The sequence below is a fragment of the Acinonyx jubatus genome, chromosome B3, assembly GCF_027475565.1.
Source record: "Acinonyx jubatus isolate Ajub_Pintada_27869175 chromosome B3, VMU_Ajub_asm_v1.0, whole genome shotgun sequence".
NCBI classification, from domain to species: Eukaryota; Metazoa; Chordata; class Mammalia; order Carnivora; family Felidae; genus Acinonyx; species Acinonyx jubatus.
In genome coordinates, this window is record NC_069386.1 from 130,400,645 (window position 1) to 130,420,110 (window position 19,466).

The 19,466-nt window shown below is 49.0% G+C and overlaps 1 protein-coding gene and 1 non-coding gene across 4 annotated transcripts in view; one reads left to right on the plus strand and one right to left on the minus strand.

Moving 5' to 3' along the window:
* Positions 1–19,466, minus strand: part of FOXN3 (forkhead box N3) — a 398,278-nt gene that overhangs the window by 244,632 nt on the left and 134,180 nt on the right. The window lies entirely within an intron of this gene.
* On the plus strand, positions 1,340–1,443 carry LOC113601730 (U6 spliceosomal RNA). The gene has a single exon (XR_003423003.1). It is a non-coding gene; the product is annotated as a U6 spliceosomal RNA (small nuclear RNA).

The following is a 19,466-nucleotide window of genomic DNA, read 5'->3' on the forward strand; positions in this document are numbered from 1 at the left end:
CTGGGTTTTGGTACCATTTTATGTTAAAAAAAAAAAAAAAAGAAGAAGAACGAAAGAAAAAAAGACGAAACTGAGAGCCCCTGGCTGGCTCAGTCGGTGGAGCATGTGACTCTTGATCTCGAGGTCGTGTGTTCAAGCCCCACACTGGGCATAGAGATTACTTTATTTGTTTTCATTCATTCATTCATTCCTTCATTCATTTATTTTGAGAGAGAGAGAGAGAGAGCATAAGCAGGGGAGGGGCGGAGCGAGACAGAGAGAGAGAATCCCAGGCAGGCTTTGTGCTAGCAGTGTGGAGCCCCGATGGTTCAGGGTGCAATCCCAGGAACCATGAGATCATGACCTGAGCCGACATCAAGAGTCCGAGGCTGAACGCGCTGAGCCACCCAGGTGCCCCGTAGCGATTACCTTTTCAAAAAAGATGTAGCTGCATGGCAGTGTGCACTTTACCCTCTTGGAGCAGTGAGGAACCCAGGGAAGCAGCAGAAGCCAAGATCTTGGATTTTCCCATTAAAATAGTGTTACTGGTCATTATGTGCCCCCCCCCCCCAGGGTCACCACTCTACTCCCCCCACCAGCTTGAGGGTCTATATATGCAAAGTCCCAGAGACAGAGAGCGAGAGAGATGCCCACTTCCCAATCACAGATGGGCTGTGCTAACAAATCTAGAGAACTAAAGTGTCCTGAGAGGGAGGGAGGGGCAGAGGCGGGCAGAGCACTGGAGGCCCCTCCACCTTCCTCACAGGTGAGGCCTCTCCCAAGACCCACCCTGCACACGGAGGCGGGGAGGGGCAGCGTTAGCCCCCCCCCCCCCAGGTTGGTGTCTCAGCAACAATGGAGGCTAGTTACCCAGGGGGCTGTGACCAGGTGATTTTTCCGATGGTGCTCAACATTCAAGTCGTCCAACCTTCCCTTCCAAAATCCCAAGCTCATCAAACCCCTTCCAAGCAGTAATATTTCTCACTGCAAATTAAAATACACGAGCCTTCTGATTTGCTACACCTGTCCCGTGAGCTCAGTTAACAGGTGCACCTTGGGAACCACGTGTGCTCCCCCGGGGTAAGGGCAGTTCATGGAGGTGACATGACACAGGGGCTCGCCTTCACCTCACCCAATAGTGCTGTCAGCCAGAATGACCCCCGGGGACACGGCTACCTTCTGAGCAAGCTACACAGGCAGAGTCCGCGCCCAGCAGATGGCAAGTGTTGGAAATCTTGGTCGAGGGAGGGATGCAATGAGGGACTGCTCAGTCTGCCCTGGGAAGGGATGGAGCCATCAGAAGGGACACACTTGAACTTCTCTGACTGCCATAACATCCATTTAAAAGATGAAAGGCAGTGCTCCCTTTGGCAGCCTACATATAAAATTGGGACAATACAGAGATGATTAGCAAGGTCCTTGTGCAAGGCTGACACACGAATTTGTGAAGCGTTCCAGATTTTTATGTTAACTAACTGGAAGTAAAATTAAAACTAACCAGCTAAGTAAATAAATAAAAGACGAGAGCCAGACAGCAGGGTGGGTGAGCACACAGGCCATTTGCAGCCTTTGCCAAGCCATGAGGACTTAGGCAAGTCATTTCACCTCTTAGTGCCTTACTGTCCTCACCTGCAAAATGGGGATGTAATAGGGCCAGCCTCGGAGGGTAGGCAGGGAGGAGGGTTAAATAAACTGACATATGTAAATACCCACAGGTATGCATAGCTCAGGCTGAATGCCATGCAAGTATTTACTACTATTACAGTAGAAAAAAAAAGAAAGAGAATTAGAACAAGAGTTAAGAGCCAACTTAAAGAATTATTTGCTCATTATTTACATTAACTGCCTGAGACCAGCCTGCTTTCTCCTAAGCATAAATTTTAAACCTTTCCTCCACTTCTTTCTCTGCAGTTTAAGCTCTCAGGAAGCCACTGAAATTTTTCCACACTTGCAGTGAACACAGCAAAATGTACCCAGGTGTGGAATCACTATGTTGTATGCTTGAAACGAAGGTAACATTATGTGTCAACTATAGTTCAATTTAGAAAATTTATTTGTTAGTGTTTTTATTTATTTTTGACACAGAGACGGAGCATGAGCAGGGGAGGGGCAGAGAGAGAGGGAGACACAGAATCCGAAGCAGGCTCCAGGCTCCGAGCTGTCAGCACGGAGCCCGGTGCGGGGCTTGAACTCATGGAGTGTGAGATCGTGACCTGAGCTACAGTCGGACGCTCAACTGACTGAGCCACCCAGGTGCCCACAATTTGGAAAATTTTTAAAAAAGAAACCATTGAGGGGCTCCCGGGTGTCCCAGTTGGTTAACCTCAGTTGGTGGGTTGGAGCCTCACGTCCGGCTCTGTGCTGACAGCTCAGAGCCTGGAGCCTGCTTCTGATTCTGGGTCTCCCTCTCTCTCTGCCCCTCCCCCACTCACACTCTGCCTCTCTTTCTCTCTCTCTCTCAAAAATAAATAAACATCTAAAAAAAATTTTACTAAAAAAAAAAAAAAAAAAAGAAAGAAACCATTGAAATTGTTTCCTGGAATTTATTAGGAGTTCCTGATAGTTGCCACAACTCCTTGAAGACCATGGAAAAACTTTTGTGTTCTTAGTCCCAGATCTCACGCTGGTTCTATTTTTAAAAAGGGGGGGGGGGGTCGATAGTTCTCCCCCTCAGAACATCAGAACTAGAACAAGCTTGCCAACCTTAATGATAAAGCCCTCAAATTCCAGCACTGTTTGTAGGGCGCTGCCTTGAGTATGTGGGTGCCCTTAGGAGGGAGCCATGGAGGTGAACTGAACACTTGAACGGTTAGTGTTTAAACCTGTTTTTCCCGAGGCGACCAGGGAACTCATTGTAATACATCTGTCATAATTAAGACATCACTTGGGGTCCCAGATATGAGAAATGGGACAGCCTGTGGATTATCGGTGTAAACTTTGGGCATAATGGAACATTCTGGTTGTGTGGGGAGATGATGCAACTCTACAGTGGAGAACACCCCCAGGCTGGTTAGTTCAGGGGGCTAAGTGCCCCAAATGCTGAGAGTCTCCTCAGTATGCTCCCCTTAGATCAACCCCCACGTTCATGGAATGATCCCCTGTCTACTGCTCGTGAGGCAACGGTCTATTGCTTGAACATCCACAACTTCCCAATCTATCCTAACCAGCCAGCCTTCCCAGCCGAGGACATAATCCACACATTGGCCTATACACGATGGCGGGGCCTGCTCAGGGTCCTAAACTTGACTTTTCAGCCCAACGTGAGGAACCCAGAGAGGGGAACCTTCTATAGCGAACCTTCTATAGCAGGGGGTCAGCCACCTACAGCCTGCAGACCAAATCCAGTCCACGGTCTCTTTTTGCAACTAAAATTTTTTTGGAACACAGCCACACCCGTTAGGTTATGCACTGCCTACGGCTGCTTTCCCACTACAGGGGCAGAGTTGAACAGTTGCAACAGAAAACCACACGGCCTGCACAGCCTAAAATGTTTACTATCTGGCCCTTTGGAGAAAAAAAAAAAAAAAAAAAAGAGGGGATGACAAAAGCCATCAGAATATTTACAGAAGTTCCTGACGGCCTATGAGTCATGGTTTAGAAGGAACAGCGGCCTACCCAATTAGCAGAAGGAAATGTGGGTTCAAGGCTCCACCAACAGACTGGGCTTTGTGAGGTCATGCAAATATTTTCCCCTCCCCCCCCCTCGCCTTCCATTTCATTCATAGAATAGGATTAGTCATGGGTGGCAAATGCATGACAAATAATAAGCGAACGCCCCCAACATACGCATCTTGAACACAGGACAAGAAGAAATACTGTTTGTGATCTGAAGGGTAAGAGGTCCTCTCTGGCTATTGTAGTATTTTGTAGCTGGGACAGGAGGCGCTCCCAGTTAGCCAGCAGCACAGGACATGTTTTCATTGGGTGCTTACGGAGCTCGGTGACCTGAGGCACTGAGCTGGTCCAGCCCCGCAGGGTGACTCCAACCGCAGACAGTTTGTGATAAGGGTGATTCAGGTCGCCCCAGGCTGGGAGAGTCAAGGAAGGCTTACTCAGTTTTTAATCTTTTTTTTTTTTTTCTTTAAGTTTATTTATTTGAGATACTGTGAGCCGGGGAGGGGCAGAGAGGGAGGGGGGGGGGGCAGTGGATCCGAAGCGGGCTCCGCACTGTCAGTGCAGAGCCCGACGCGGGGCTCAAACTCATGAACCGTGAGATGGTGACCTGAGCCGAAATCGAGTCAGATGCTTAATCGACTGAGTCACCCAGGTGCCCCTACTCATTTTTTTAAAAAACATCCAGATGTGCATAGTGCCTGAGAGAGAGGGTAGGGCTTCAGAAAAGGGAAAAAGGGAAGGGAGAACTTCCTTTGTTCTTTCCTTCCCTGAGCAGTAAAGCAAATACCGGGTATGTTCAGAGGACCATGGGAGAGACTGGTTCGTCTGGGCAAGAGGATGGTTCACGGGAATTACTGGGAAGATGGCTGGAAAGGTAAAGTTGAAGACAGATTAAGAAGGAACCTGAGAGCTATCCCTCCCTCCCTCCCTCTCTCTCTCTCTCTCTCTCAAAATTAATAAATAAACTTAAAAAAAAAAGAACCCGAGTTCAAAACCCACAAGTTTGTATTTTATCCTAGACAAGCGGGAACCACTGAATGTTCTAGGGAAAATAGGAGATGATATCACGAATGTGGTATTTTAGAAACATTAATCTGGCCATGATGTATAAAATGAATCAGAAGAATCTGAACTACAGAGGAACTAAAACTGAAACACAGGAAACAGTATGTATCATATTGATGGAAACATTGTTTTGATGGGGAAAAGAAACAACTCTTTCTCTTCGTTTTAACTTACGGTTTCCAATCTATGTGTCCCTGGTATCTCCTATATGTCTCATCATTGTTTTTCATACCTACTAAGTAAGCAAAGCTGGAACGAGCGAGGAAAACATTTCAAGAAAAACAGTTCAACCACAAAGGTCGGGTCTCGGTATAAGGTATCAGCCTTTTGTGAGATGTATGTATATCAGGTATAGTAGCTGGCCTTTAATTTCAAATCCCAAGCAGAGGGAAAGATTTTTATAGTTAACATAAGGAGGGTTATATTTTCTCTCTCTCGTGTGTGTGGATGTGAGAGAGAGAGAAAGAGAGAGAGAGAGAAACCCCAATTTCCTCACTTATAACCCCCAGGAAAGGCAGCTAAGGGTAGCCTTCCCTGCATCTGGTTTCATTAGAAATAACTGTGCCCATTCTAAGCGTCTGCGGTCCTCAAACTTGCCAGCATTCTGCCACTGGTGGGCTGCTGTCCCCTCACACACTGCCCGGGCCTCAGACATCTGTGTGCACGGTGACAGTACAGCTGGAGTGGGAGACAGAACGGAGCAGAGGTTGGAGATGCTGCTTCATAGCAGACGGGGGCGGGGGGGGGTGGGGGGAGGGTCTGAATTCCAGTCTTTTCTTCCCCGGGAGACCTCCTCAGGTTACCTGCTTTCTGAGCTGAAGGTTCCCACCTGTAAACCAGGGGTGATGAGGGGCGCCTGGGTGGCCCAGTCAGTCAAGCGTCTGACTCTTGATTTCAGCTCAGGTCGTGATCCCGGGGTCATGGGATCGAGACCCCGCATTGGGCTCTACACTGAGCATGCAGCCTGCTTAAGATTCTCTCTCTCTCTCTCTCTCTCTCTCTCTCTCTCTCTCTACCTCTCTCCCTCACTTCTCTCTCTCAAGTATTAATTAATTAACTAATTAAAAGGGAAAGAAATGGGGGTGATGAGTACCCACCTCGGGAGCCTCAACTAGGAAAACTCCCGCAAAATGCTTTGAACACCGTGACTGGGACCAGATAAGTCAGGCTGCCGTCCTTTGCTTTTTGGGGTGCAGTGACATGTGGCTGAGATAATCCAACTCAATCGCAGCTTTTTTTTATTTGCTAGGTGACAGGCACTTCCTTAATTTGATTACCATATGCCTAATACACAGACTCTTTTCCCCCTTGGAGTACATCACCAGATTCCTAGAGGACCAGAGCTCTGGAGACTGAAAGTGCCCAGGGACTGGGCATCAGCAGCCTGGCTACAGTGCTGCCTTCTGCGAAAGTTCCCAGCAGGCCCACCCAGCGGCACAAGCCCCCAGTGTCCTCAGAAGAGACAAGAGCCTGGGATCTGCAACCCTGAGTGGGAGACCTCAGAGGCCCCTCCCCCCAAGCTGTTGAAGACATTTCTTTGACTCACTCAAGAGCTAGAAGCCAGTCTGCTCACTTCTTTTTCTCCATCCTCAAAGTCACATTAAAAAAAAAAAATTAAATCATAATGGTCACTGTGGAAAACGTGGAAACTAGAAATTAAAAGGGGGGGGGAGATATGCATGGATATGACCCCATGGCCCAAAGCTTCTTTCTACACCTCTGTCAATTCAGACTGTCTTCCAGGTTTTTCTATTCATACAACAAAAGTGAGATCACACTGTAAATACACTTGGTGCCCCGCATTTTTTTCCTTTTACCCCTTCACAGGGTATGAAATCTGTTTCTACGATAAAACTTTGAGCTTCGGGTGGGCTGAAACCTCATCAGCCTCGACGTCGCCCTTTCTGTGTGCCTGGCACATAGTAGGTGCTTAATAAACAATGCGGAAAGGGGCGCCTGGGTGGCTCAGTCGGTTGAGCGTCCGTTGAGGTCACGATCTCACGGTTTGTGGGTTTGAGCCCTGCGTCGGGCTCTGTGCTGACAGCTCGGAGCCTGGAGCCTGCTTCGGATTCTGTGTCTCCTCCTCTCTCTGCCCCTCCCCTGCTCACACGCTGTCTCTCAAAAATAAAGATTAAAAACAAAAAATTTTTTTAAATGCGGAAAGAGTGGATGCCTGCACAGCCTTATGTAGAAGAACCAATGGCTCAGCCACTCTCATTCTGTTGGAAATGCACGTCACCTCCAGTGTTCTGCCCCTGTGCCCCATATCAGATGCGTAGCCTCTTTCATACATGGTGCGTGTGGCTCTACGTCCCTACGGCGAATTCCCAAAAGTGTAATCGCGGGGTCAGAGTACTCACATTGTACGGCCTTGGATCCCTACTGCCAAATGGCTCTCCTCCTGTGATCTTATATCCTCCCCGGTGATCTAGGAGATGGAAAAGCGTGAACTTCCTCCATGGAGTGAGTGCATGACTTAAGAGGAAATTGTAGAATCCCTCAGTAGGTGTCTCAATGAGGAATTAAGGGCCGGACTTGAAGCTCATTTGATATCTCGCAACCCCACACAGTACAGAGCATCTTCTTGAACTTTGATCAGTCTCCTCCTAACATCGTCTCTGTTGAAAAATGCCACGTAGTGCCGAATTTGGAGAAGTACCAACTAACTCCCTAGCATCTCTATGTTCCAGAGTAGGAAACACCCCCCCATCTCCCAGGACGCAGCATAAAACCCAATCTTCCCATATAAACAGTGACCCACACCAAATCTGTGTCTCTGGCACCAAGTCTGTTTTGCTTGACTTGTCTATAAATATCTTCAGTTAAAAGTAAAAGTCCATAGCAGTTTCCAAATGTTCCAAATGTCTTTTTTTTTTCATACAAGCATGCATTAAAGATATACTGTTAACCTCAAAAAACACACTTTTAGGAAAAGTTTTGCTCTTCCTAACATAAATCATCAAAATAGGGGTGCCTGGGGGGCTCAGTCAGTTAAGCGTCCGACTTCGGTTCAGGTCATGATCTCACAGTTCGTGAGTTCAAGCCCTGCGTCTGGCTCTGTGCTGACTGCTTGCTCAGAGCCTGGAGCGAGCCTGCTTCGGATTCTGTGTCTCCCTCTCTCTCTGTCCCTCCTCCACTCGCATTCTGTCTCTCTCTCTCTCTCTCTCTCTCTCAAAAAATACATAAACACTTAAAAAATTAAAAACAAATAAATCAGCAAACTCTATCCCAAATGAGTATGTCTCTCAGAGTATTTTGATTATTCCTCTCCCCCGCCCGGCCCTGTAGGTCAAGGAAGTCATTTGTGAAAATGAAAACAGCTGTGTAGATCCTGATCCGGGAAGCCCCAAGCTCCCACTCTACGTGGCTAGCGTCCATTTGGAATCCGGCAGAGGCAAGCATCAACCTCCTTGCCGCCCTAAGTGCTGTATCCCAAGGCACATAAGAAACTCTGGATTCAAATCCCACCTCTGTCCCAGAACTACTGTGTCAACATAACCTTCTGTGTCCTTGCTTCTCCATCTTCAAAATGGGTTTTTTTGGTTTCCTGCAATGTTCTGTGTTTCACAAGAACATTACAAAGACCTGAAGCATAAACATCGTTCGCACGTTCTGAGAGGCAAAGCACCTCTCCAAATTCAGTGTATTTCTTTGTCATGACTTCTGTTTTGTTAACAGTCGGACACAGCACTTCTATCCGAATCTTCCCCACCCCTTGGTTTCTAACGGCAATGTTATCAGCATATCTCCTAACCTTTGGAATCATCTGTGATTGAAAAAAAAAATCCATATGGCTCTTCACCATCAACTAATACTAAGCTGCTCTTTGCCTTATAACCTTTTTTATAAACACACACACACACACACACACACACACAAAATAAGTTAGTCCAAACACTTTTCTTTGACTCAAAATAAACCACAGGCCTCCCGGATTCAACAGATAAAAATCTCAAAGCTCATGTTCACATCCATCCATGAGAGAAAGGTAATAGTTCAACATGTCACACAACAAGTCAATCAGAGGACCGAAAAATAAACACAGAAGTTCTGAAGTCCATGTTTCCAGTTTCCCTGTGATATGAACAAGACAGAATTTATGTGAGAAGAAAATGCCAAGGTGACATTTGGAATTACCATGTTTTGGGGGCGGGGAGGGGGTGCGGGAGGCCGACTTATAGGACCTCTTGCATTCTCTTTTGGAGCCGTGACCTTGCCGATCTACAGCCCCATATGCATACGGGGTCCAGCCAAGTCACCACGGGGATCCGACAGCCTTGCCCATGGACTTCTGCGTCCCTCAGCAACTTAAAGGGAGTGTGCTGCTTGAGGAGATGGGCTCGTGGGGAGAATCAGAAAGCCAGCTCTCTCAAGAAACCCAGTAGGCCTAAAAGTCAGACTTCTTGAGTTAAGAGGAATGGACTATGGGGGAAGGGGCTGGAAGTGGGGCCCACCAAGAACAGAGGGCTAACATGAGGGTACCCCGGCCACTACAGGCACACCGGCCACGTCCCCTTATTCCTGAGCCACGGACAGTGTCAGGGTCTGCCTGCTGCACAGGGGCAGAGCCACTGGGTCTACTCCAGAGGAGCCCTCCTGCAGCCCGTGACACCGCCCCCCCACCGTTGCACCTGCTGAGCCAGGGGACAGCAGGAGAGGAGTGCCCGCTCCCACCTATGGGAGCTCCTGAACTGACCCAGCTCTAGCCCTTTACAGGGCATCCTCACATTCTCCCAACCTCCACAGAGTGGCTTCTAGACCAGGACTTCATGACACGTGTGCTGCAGAATGTATTACTTTACTGAGCTCCTGATATCACAGCTTCATGGAGGAGCGGACCAGGCCGAGAGCGTTGTGAGTGATTATGCCTCTAGCATTGTGTTCGCTGAGGTGCAGATCTGCAAAGGCCTCCTGTGACCCACAGCTGCCATCTACACCTTCTCTCCCAGGTGCTTTGGAGCCCGTGGCCCCACAGGCAGGATTCCCTTCTTCCATTCATTCTCCTTCCTCCTCCTCCTTCTCCTTGGTGGACACCCTGTGTTGCAGCCTCCTCAATTCCCTGGAGCCCTAACCAATCCACCATAAGTCTGCCCTGAACCTCTGTCCCCTTGAATGAGCCCTGGAACCACTCTGGACTTCAGCGTCTTTTTCTGACAGAGAGGGGCAGGAGTGGCTCTTCTCCAAAGTTCTTTCCGGCGAAGAAAAGAAATATTCTATATTTTATCTTCTTAAAACTTTGTGCCCTGTGCCTTTGACAGAAATAACTCTCCAGGCTTGCCTGTTAAAGGAATCTGGAACATTCAGCACGCCAGAAGCGTCCCCCAGGTCTAGCCTTTTCTTCCTTGGTATGTATGGGACATTGCATGGCCTGGAGGCGACACTGGTTTCAAGAGGGAGGTCTCAGCCTTCCAACTGGCACCCGGATGCTGTCAGGTAAGACGAAGACCATCTGGTAACGTGAGGTTCTGAATACCCCACCTGGCTGTCGGGAAATGGAATTCCACAGATCAGGACCCTAATCCTAAGAATGACCACTGACCGCCCGCGTCCTGCCCCTCGGCTGACAATTCTGGAAACGGAGCCTCTGGGCCATGTTATCATTTAGCAAGGCTCTCCCTGAGCTGGCCTTTGGATTGCCACGTCTTGGGTTCACCGTGTTCCCTGTCAGGGACGTGTCACCATGCAGATGGCAGTCTGAGAACAGGCCAGGGTGTATGGGATGCTGCCACATCTCTGTGTTCATTCTGCAGAATTACCGTAGCTCCAGGGTGACAGTCCCACAAGTAAAATCTTCATCGCCACCGCCTGCCTGTCTTAACACTTCAGAGTCACTTTTTTTATTTTTGAGCATATTCGCTCGCTACCCGTCTGAAAAAATTGCGAAGGCTCGTGTGTGTGTGTGTGTGTGTGTGTGTGTTATATGGTTTACATCGAAAGAGCTTTTAAAAACCACAAAGTGTATTTTTGGAAGTCGTCACTCAGGTATGGGTGGTTGGGGACTACAGAGTTTCTGAAATCGTTTGGTTTCCAGAAACCACTCTAAGCACACCTCTTGCCTTGTCTCCCTCTCAGCACACCGAATCCACTTGATACAAAAGGGAGGATTGTTCTGATGGAGTGATTTCAGAGAGCTAGAAGGAGCCACACCTTAAAAGCCCCTACCTGAAGCTGATGACCTACCCACTATTGCCAAGTATCTAAAATCGGGTGCCCTACGTTCATACTACTGTGTAAGTGACTAACCTCAAGGTCATTCCCTGGAACAAGGCTGGAGAGAAGTAGGGATCCATGTGTCCCCCCAAGAAGTAGAAAGGTGTGGTATGGGGGCATGTCCTAAGGGGCAGGGAGGAAGAAAGGCAAAAGGAACAGACTGAGAGCACCCAGAACAAGGAGGCCGTTGCACTATTTTTTTCTAGACGTGACCCTGCTTCTTCTTCGTTTGTCTGTAAAAAGAGGGGCGTCCCATGACACTGACCTTCCAAGGAAGAATAACTCATCCACTCTTGGCTTAACTGGTGTCCGAGCAGAGCCACTGTGGAGAGGCTCCTTGGCCAAACCCATCTCTATCTCCCGGCATTCCTGGGGGGGAGCGGAATGAGCACAGCTGAGACCATCAGTGCCATCACGGAAGCAGCACTAATACGGACACAGGGGGTGCCGGCTCATTCTCCCCAGCCAGGTGTCCAGGCTGGCGAGGCCATCTGGGTTAGGAAATGTGTGCTCTAAAGCCTGCTGGGGGAAGCCCGTTTTGATGGGGAGCTAAAAATCAGCCAGCTTCAAGAAGTCTCTTCAGCCCTGGCCCCCATCAAGGTGCGGGGCCTTGGAAATGGACTATTTCCCCTTATGAATAGCCCTGAGAACACGAATGCGTCCACATTCAACAGCCTGTGGGCCAGGGGCCAGTGAACAAGTCAGCTCCAACGGGAAACACAGGAAAAAAAGACTGGGAAGAAACGAGATTTTGGTTTCAGGTTTCCAAAAACCTAAAGATATAAAGCAAAAATGAAACCCTTTTAAGAAATGCCCATCTAAACTGTAACCACTATACCTTTAAAATTCTTTGTATACTGATGAAAGCGGTAACAAACGTGAAAGATGAACGTAAATTGCGCCAAATGATAACACGGTCTCTTTGAAAAAAGGTAGCTCCAAAATTTGAAAGATCAGTGAAAACCCACTGTGGGTGAAGATGTAAAGAAAGAGACATTCTCGTTCAGTGTTGATGGGGGTGTTAGTGAGTCCTGTCATTTTTGGAGGGATACTTAGCAGTATTTATTAAAGCTGAAACGCACATGGGCTTTGACCCCACAAATTTCATTGCAGGGATTCACTGTCTAGAAATGCACAATTGTGCAAAAATATGCATGTACAAGAATTCTTTCAGCATCACTGGCAATAGAGGAAAACTGGAAAGAACTCCATGTCCATCAAAAAGGGATCAATTGGTCAATCCTAGTGCATTTGTATAATGGAAACTTACAGGTGTGTGTGTTTTTTTTTTAATAGGTGCCACGCCCAACGTGGGGCTTGAAACTCACAACGTCGAGATCAAAAGTCACGACTTCACCGACTGAGCCAACCAGGCGCCCCAAAACTTGCAGCTTTTAAAAGAAACAAGGAAACTGAGGTGCTTACGAGAATAGATGCTCGGAGAGAATAGCGCAGTGCAAACCGAAGACCAAGCCTATTTTTTGTAAGATAGTAGAAGATATGTTAATATATGCACACAAAAAAATCTTTGATGGGTGGATCACTAGGGACTTGAAACTTTCCATGATAGCATTTCTAAATTTGTTAGGATTTCGTGTTCTTATTTTTTAACATTGAACAATAACTTGTAATCAGAATTGGAAAAGTGAATGCCCACATCTTCACATTTAACTATCTCTCACGCTGTCTTTGCCCCTCATGCTGGAGGGGCATTAAGAACTGTGTTTCTTAGAGCTTCTAGAGAATAGTGGCTATGGGCTAGGTCTTTTCATCTCTGCAATTCCATGGTAAATGGCTCAAACTTACAACTCTTCAAATACCTTCACATTAAAGTTACTTTGTGCTTGAGAAGCGGCCAGTGTCACAGACAACGCAGGGCTGTGAGTTGGGAGTGTCGCTCCCACAAATTTTCTTCCCATGTTTCAGTTTTGTCATCTGTAAGACTAAGGGTTGAGGGCACCTGGGTGGCTCAGTTGGTTAAGCATACGACTTCAGATGAGGTCACCATCTCACAGTTTGTGGGTTCGAGCCCCACGTCAGGCTCTGTGCGGACAGCTCGGAGTCTGCAGCCTGCTTCGGATTCTGCGTCTCCCTCTCTCTCTGCCCCTCCCTCACTCATGCTTGTACTCTCTCGCTTTCTCTCTCGTGCGCAAAAATAAATAAACGTTAAAAAAATTTTTTTAAAATAAAATAAGATTAAGGGCTTGAAGAGAATCATCTCTTATATTCTTTCATATAAAGACCTTGGTCGCTCCCTGACCAGACCCTCCACGAAAGAGATACCCAGTGGGCATTTGCTAAAATATGAGACAGAGACAGGCCCCGAATTCAGGACACCATGGGAAAAGGAACAACTGAGAAAAGTCTTAACCGGCATCATCTGGAGTTAGTGTAGAGTCAGCCAAAGGAAACGAGCAAAAAGGCTTTATTGCACTGGGAGAAAAGCACATTTTTGAGGTTCTCCACTAGAGAACTGAATGTTTGGAAATATGTAGGGATGGTTTGGGCTGTCACAATAATGGAGAGAAGGCGGAAGCGACCAGCATTTAGCGGGTGGGGCAGAGGTGCCAAACCTGCCACAGGGACCAGGACAGCCGCCCATTAGTCCCATCCACGCAGCCCGCGGATTAACACTGACAACTGCTGGCCCACCAGCCATCAGCTTCCGTACCTGTCCAAAGGCCTGGTGCCAGGGGCCAGCGCTAGGTGCTGGGGGAGGTGAGGGGCAAAGGAAAACAAGGTGGCAAGACGGCCAAGATACCAGCCACACGGCCCACCCTCTGCACGCTCCTCTACCCCCCAAAGTGGTCATTCTGGATCTTCTACTCTAATCGTACTTTCCCTTTAATACACACTGATAAATACTTAAAACTCCTTGGAGGATACATCTCTATAGTTACATGCCTGATTAAATCCTAACTATAAAAGAGGATTTGGGCCCGGTAGGTCCAAGGCCTTCGTATTATGTCTTGGAGCCCATGCTCCCTCTTGCCAAGTTTAAGGCCACCATTGTCTGCTGTAAGCTCCGAGAAACAAAGACCTCACGTACCATTTTTCGTACAGCATTCCTAGCACCCAGAACAAGGGCTGGCATATAGTAGGTGCTCAGTTAAAAAAAATCTTAATGAATAAGTGAACGAATGAGGTAGCGGGAAAGGCACAGTTTTAGGAGGCAGTCAGGATGCGTTAGCTATTTATAAGCCATATGGTCCTTGGCAACTCACTTGGCCTTCATGAGCCTCCTCTTCTGGGGACAACAGCAACTACCACCTTCCAGGGCTTTGGGGAAGATGGGGGTAATATACAGAAGACGTCCAGCATGTCTGGATCACAGCAGCTTCTCAGAAAATGGGAACTAATTGTACACTATTATTAACAACACCATTATTGGCGCCCCCGGGTGGCTCAGTCGGTTAAGCACCCGGCTCTTGATTTTGGCTCAGGTTGCGATCTCACGGTTCGTGGGATCGAGCCCCATATTGGGCTCTGCACTGACAGTGCAGAGCCTGCTTGGGATTCTCTCTCTCTCTCTCTCTCTCTCTCTCTCTCTCTCTCTCTCCCCTTTTCTCTCCTTTCTCTCTGCCCCTCCCCTGCTCTCTCTCAAAACAAATAAACTTAAAAAAAAAAAAACCTTTAAAAAAATAACACCCTTATTAATAACTCCAACTCCTACCACAGCTCACATCTGTTACGATCGTAATTACAAAAGTTACACAATTCAGTTCAACTGGCCCTTTAGGAGCTACCGGTTAATAACCAACATCAGCTAGAGCCTCTTCTTTAAAGCACAATGTTTCTCCTTTCCCCTTCCCAGCAACTTTGCTCAGAACAGTATCAGCTACTCCATTGTTTCCAGACATCGATAAAGGGCCCGCCCGTAAAGATGCGTGCAGCAGAAAAACAGGAAGACCAGTCAGGGAGAACCAGCAAGTCTGTGGGCAGTTCTGGCTCGTCCCAGCCCCAGCAGTCAAGGTGTCATTCTGATTAGGCCTCCAGACGCCTGAGCCTGTTCACCAAGGCAAATCCACAGGGCACAGTGGTTGCAAGCATGGAATCTGGAGCCAGAGGCTGAGCTCCAGACCCTGGTTCTCCACTCTTAATTGTATAACCTCAGGCAAGTTGCTTAACCACTTGAAACCTCAGTCTTCTCATCTGGAAAATGGGAACAAATATCAGCGCCTCCTTGGGGAAAGGGGGAAGGAAGCAGAAGACTGTACTTCTGTTGGCTCTGTGGAAAATCACAGAAATCAACCAGCCCATCGGGAGAGACCCCACCAGAACTTCTTCCCACGGAGACTACCTTTCCCACATTCTTTCATTGTTGTTCCTTGACACAATCAGCTTGAATCCTCTCTGAGGTACGGAGGAAGAATTAGCTAGTGATGCGGAACAGAAGCAGAGTGCTGGGCACAGAGTAGGTCTTCAATAAATATTTGCTGAGTGACTGCCTGAAGGGTGGATTCGTACGTTGAAAGGCTGACAGTCCGTTGCACTTGGTTGACCCAACAAACTAAGTACGGACTCAGGTAAAGTGACGCTCGTGGCATTTTTGAAACCGAGGCCTGGAATTTGTGTTCATGGAAATTGCTGTTAGGGTTACCTTCTCTTTCAGTTGGGACACACCTCAGCTGGAAAGTACGGGGCATTTAACTGTGGGCAGATAATCCAGAGAGGGTCTGAGACATTTATCCACCAGAGCACATCCCGCGATGCCCCTTTAGGTATAAGAATTTGTGCCACAAAAATCAACAAGCCCACTTGAGCTCCACAGAGGCCAGCCCTCACTCATCACGTTCATTGCCCGATCGTGTGGGCCTACCGGGTGCACCAGACAGTAAGCGCTCAATAAATGCAGGTTTAATGAACAATCACATGGACCAAAAAAATAAATATATAAAAATGAACGAAGACACAGAATAATCAAAAGGGGGGGACAGTTATTGCAGAGTCTCGATCAGAACTGAAGTTTTCGGAAGCCCCGTCCTGGAGCCTCGGCTGCTTGTCTAGACAGCTTTTAGAAGGGGCGGGAGACGCGGGTACAGAGAACCGGGGGAGAGGGAGATCGGGGAGAAATGAGAAGTGGACGCAGGTGAGTTTGTAGGGGGACGTGAAGCTCAATCAGGACATCTGTCGTGCTTGCACGAACACTACTCTCACTCTGAGAGTGACCAGGATATCTGGAGGAAGGGGTGGAGCCTTGGAACATCAGATCAGACACCTATAGCCCCTATTGCTTCCACAAGCTGGGCTCTCAAGGCTGTTCCTCTTTCAGAAACACCCACTGTTTTCTAGATCTCCTGCCGTCTGCCTCTCTTCGCTTTGCCTTCACCCAGGCTGGCTCTCTGGGCCTGGAGGGCTCAGCTTCCTCGTCCCCGTGTTAGAAACGTGAAGGGTACATTTGTGGAGACAGCCACTTGGGCTCTCTCCCTATTGAGGGACTCCCTTTCCTCCTGAGATAAGCACATTGTTCTCTCCCAAATCTCAGCATGTGGGTCCGCCGTGGACACGAACTGCCTCTTTGATGCACTTTTAACAAGTGTTTTTACAATGCGCTTCTCGGAAAATTGCCCCGTTCCTTCTGTACTCAGCAGGGAGGTACCACGTGAACGGAGAGCTTGGCTATTATGCTCGTGGATAATTTGAGTTTCAAGTGCAGCCTTCGCACGCTTGAAAACAAATAATTTACCGAAAAGTTATCCAGCTGCCCTCCCAATCTGCCGGCTACTTTGCCTCGGGTGTGGCGCTCTCTCGGCTTGCTGTGAGCCTCAGCGAACAGAACCATCAAGATCTCTCTAGGTCCCGGCCAATGACGGCAGCACAAAATTTTGGCTGACCTGGCCCTGGAGAAGATAAAGCCCTTAAATAGAGATTAGCCACGCTCATTCCAGCCCCACTCACAGCCAAGAGTCACAAAGTCGGTATTTGCTGAGGGGAAAAGGACAAAAGGAAACAAATTTCGTTTGCAAGCTCTCCAAACAGGCTAGAAAAAGTAATTCCCTACTGCTCGCCCTGTCCGCATCCTGTCACAAGAAGGCTAAGCTACTATGGCCCAATGTTGAGGAAATCCCAACATTTTGGTCTCTGTCTCACAAAGGATCAGTTGGCGCTCTGAATAGGGGGTTCAGAAAAGAGTTGTGCAGAAAAGAGTTGTGCAGTTGTGCTTCAAAAAAGCAACAGGGCCATTTTAAATGACTTTATGGTGACAAAGTGACAATGACACTTGCTACTTTAGAGCAATAAAAGCTTAGGAAACCTGAGAAGGGGAACTCCTAAAAAGTTGCACCATTCCGGGGCGCCTGGGTGGCTCAGTCGGTTAGGCGTCCGACTTTGGCTCAGGCCACGATCTCGCGGTTCGCGGGTTCGAGCCCCGCGTCGGGCTCTGGGCTGACAGCTCGGAGCCTGGAGCCTGCTTTGGATTCTGTGTCTCCCCTTCTCTCTGCCCCTCCCCTGCTCATGCTCTGACTCTCTCTGTTTCTCAATAATAAATAAACGTTAAAAAAAATTTTTTTTTTTAAAAGTTGCACTGGGGCGCCTGGGTGGCTCAGTTGGTTGAGTGTCCGTCTTCAGCTCAGGTCAGGATCTCACAGTTTGTGAGTTCGAGCCATGTCGGGCTCTTTGCTGACAGCTCAGAGCCTGGAGCCTGTTTCAGATTCTGTGTCTCCCTCTCTCTGCCCCTCTCCTGTTCATGTTCTGTCTCTCTCTGTCTCTGAAAAATGAATAAACGTTAAAAAAAAAATTGCACTATTCCTTGATAACCTACTGAGGAGCCGGATCCAAACAAACATCCCCCTGTTTAAAAAAAAAAAAATGTTTATTTATTTATTGAAAGAGAGCACGAGCTGGGGAGAGGCAGAGGTGGGGCAGGAGGGGGAGACACAGAATCCAAAGCAGGGTCCAGGCTCCGATCTGTCAGCACAGAGCCCGACGCGGGGCTCGAACCCGCGAACCGCAAGATCGTGGCCTGAGCCGAAGTCGGAGGCTTAACCAACTGAGCCACCCAGGAACCCCCCCCCCCCCCAAACACCCTTTTAATCAGAGTGAATTTAAATCTGCGCTGAAACCATCAGCCTTCAGGGTACAACGGCAGCATATTTCTTTTGGAGGAAACCTGAGGATCATCCAGTTCACGTCTGTTACTTTACAGGCAGGAAGACAAGGCCCCGCGAGATTCAGAGACCTCCTCCAGGACACGCGGGGAGGGGGCGGCCCCAGGGCGGGGACTCTCGCCGCCTGGTCCAGCTCTCCCTCCTTATGCCTCCGGTACCTGCTGCGCGCTCCGTGGGCCACAGTGCGCCGTTCAGGCAGCTGCGCAGAGCGAGCGCTCTTGCCAACGGAGTCACTTCTCACTCCGGCGTCCCCGCGGGGCAGAGGGGACCACATCCCCCTGCCCAAGGCCGGGCCACCAGCTCAAAGGGGACCGTGTGCTGAGCCAGCGAGGGGCACGTCCGCACAGGGGGCGGGGGGTGGGGACATCAGGCTCAGGACTGTCAGCCCCGCGGCGGGAGGGGGAGACACTGAAAACCCTCCCAGGCAGCTGCAAAGGAACCCAGAGGTGACCCTCGCGGCCCACTCAGTGCTGGAATTCTCCCGAGAGCCCACAGCACATGCATCCAGAATCCGCCATTCACGTTCCTTCTGTCCTTTCTCTAGAAAGCCAGACTGCTTCGAGATGGGCAGATGGGGGCGGGGCTTCCTTCTCTTGCATTTTGTCCTAAGAGACAAGGACATCCCAGGTACACCTTTCCGGAGCGTTCCGGCGGAGCTGTGCAGGCTGCACATAACAGGACTGCCGCCCCCAAACGACAGGCTCAAAAGGTCAGAGCCAAATGCTAAGTGCCCTGATTAAATCCGAACATCCCTTCTGCGGTGGACGGGCGCTGTTTAATCTGTGTGGACCCGGCCATCCACGGGCAGCCCTCTCCCTCTTCAGAAAACTGAAAGGAAACATCTAAATAGCATCCGACACCTAGTTTCTTAGTGTACGACAAATGTCAATGATATGCAAACACAGGCGCTTCGCAGTCAAACGCGGCTTCGCCAGAGCGGACAGTGAAGGGGCTTCTCATTACTCTGTGCTCTGTCTGGGAGGAAGGACCTGGTGGCCGGGCATCCGGGAGTCGGTCCCCGGTCACTTCTGCACACAGTAAACACTACCCGTTACTGCTCCCAAGAATGGCACAGAGAGAAAATAAATCAAGCAGTCTTGTCCATCAGTCCCATTCTCTGAGTCCCTACTTGGCCAGCCACTGGGGAATCCTCAAAAAGGCCCCAAGCCCCAGCCTGCCGGCCCGGCACTCTGGGCCCCTCATACTTTCAACCTGCTGACCTATCCTGGCTCACCTCACTCCCTTCTTGCTTCTGGCATCTCCAGGATGGACCATCCTTTCTCACATCCAGACCTTCTAGCCAGGCCAGCTCCAACAACGCCTCTTCTGGACAGCTTTCCTTGACCATCACCAAGCTGCTGCCTCAACAACCCCTCCTTGCCATGGTGTCAATCGTCCTCATCTCTCCAATACCCCAACACGGGACGGATGCATAGTAGGTGTTCGATGAATGTTTGTGGAAGAAATGACATTCCTGAAACAAAGTTAGCC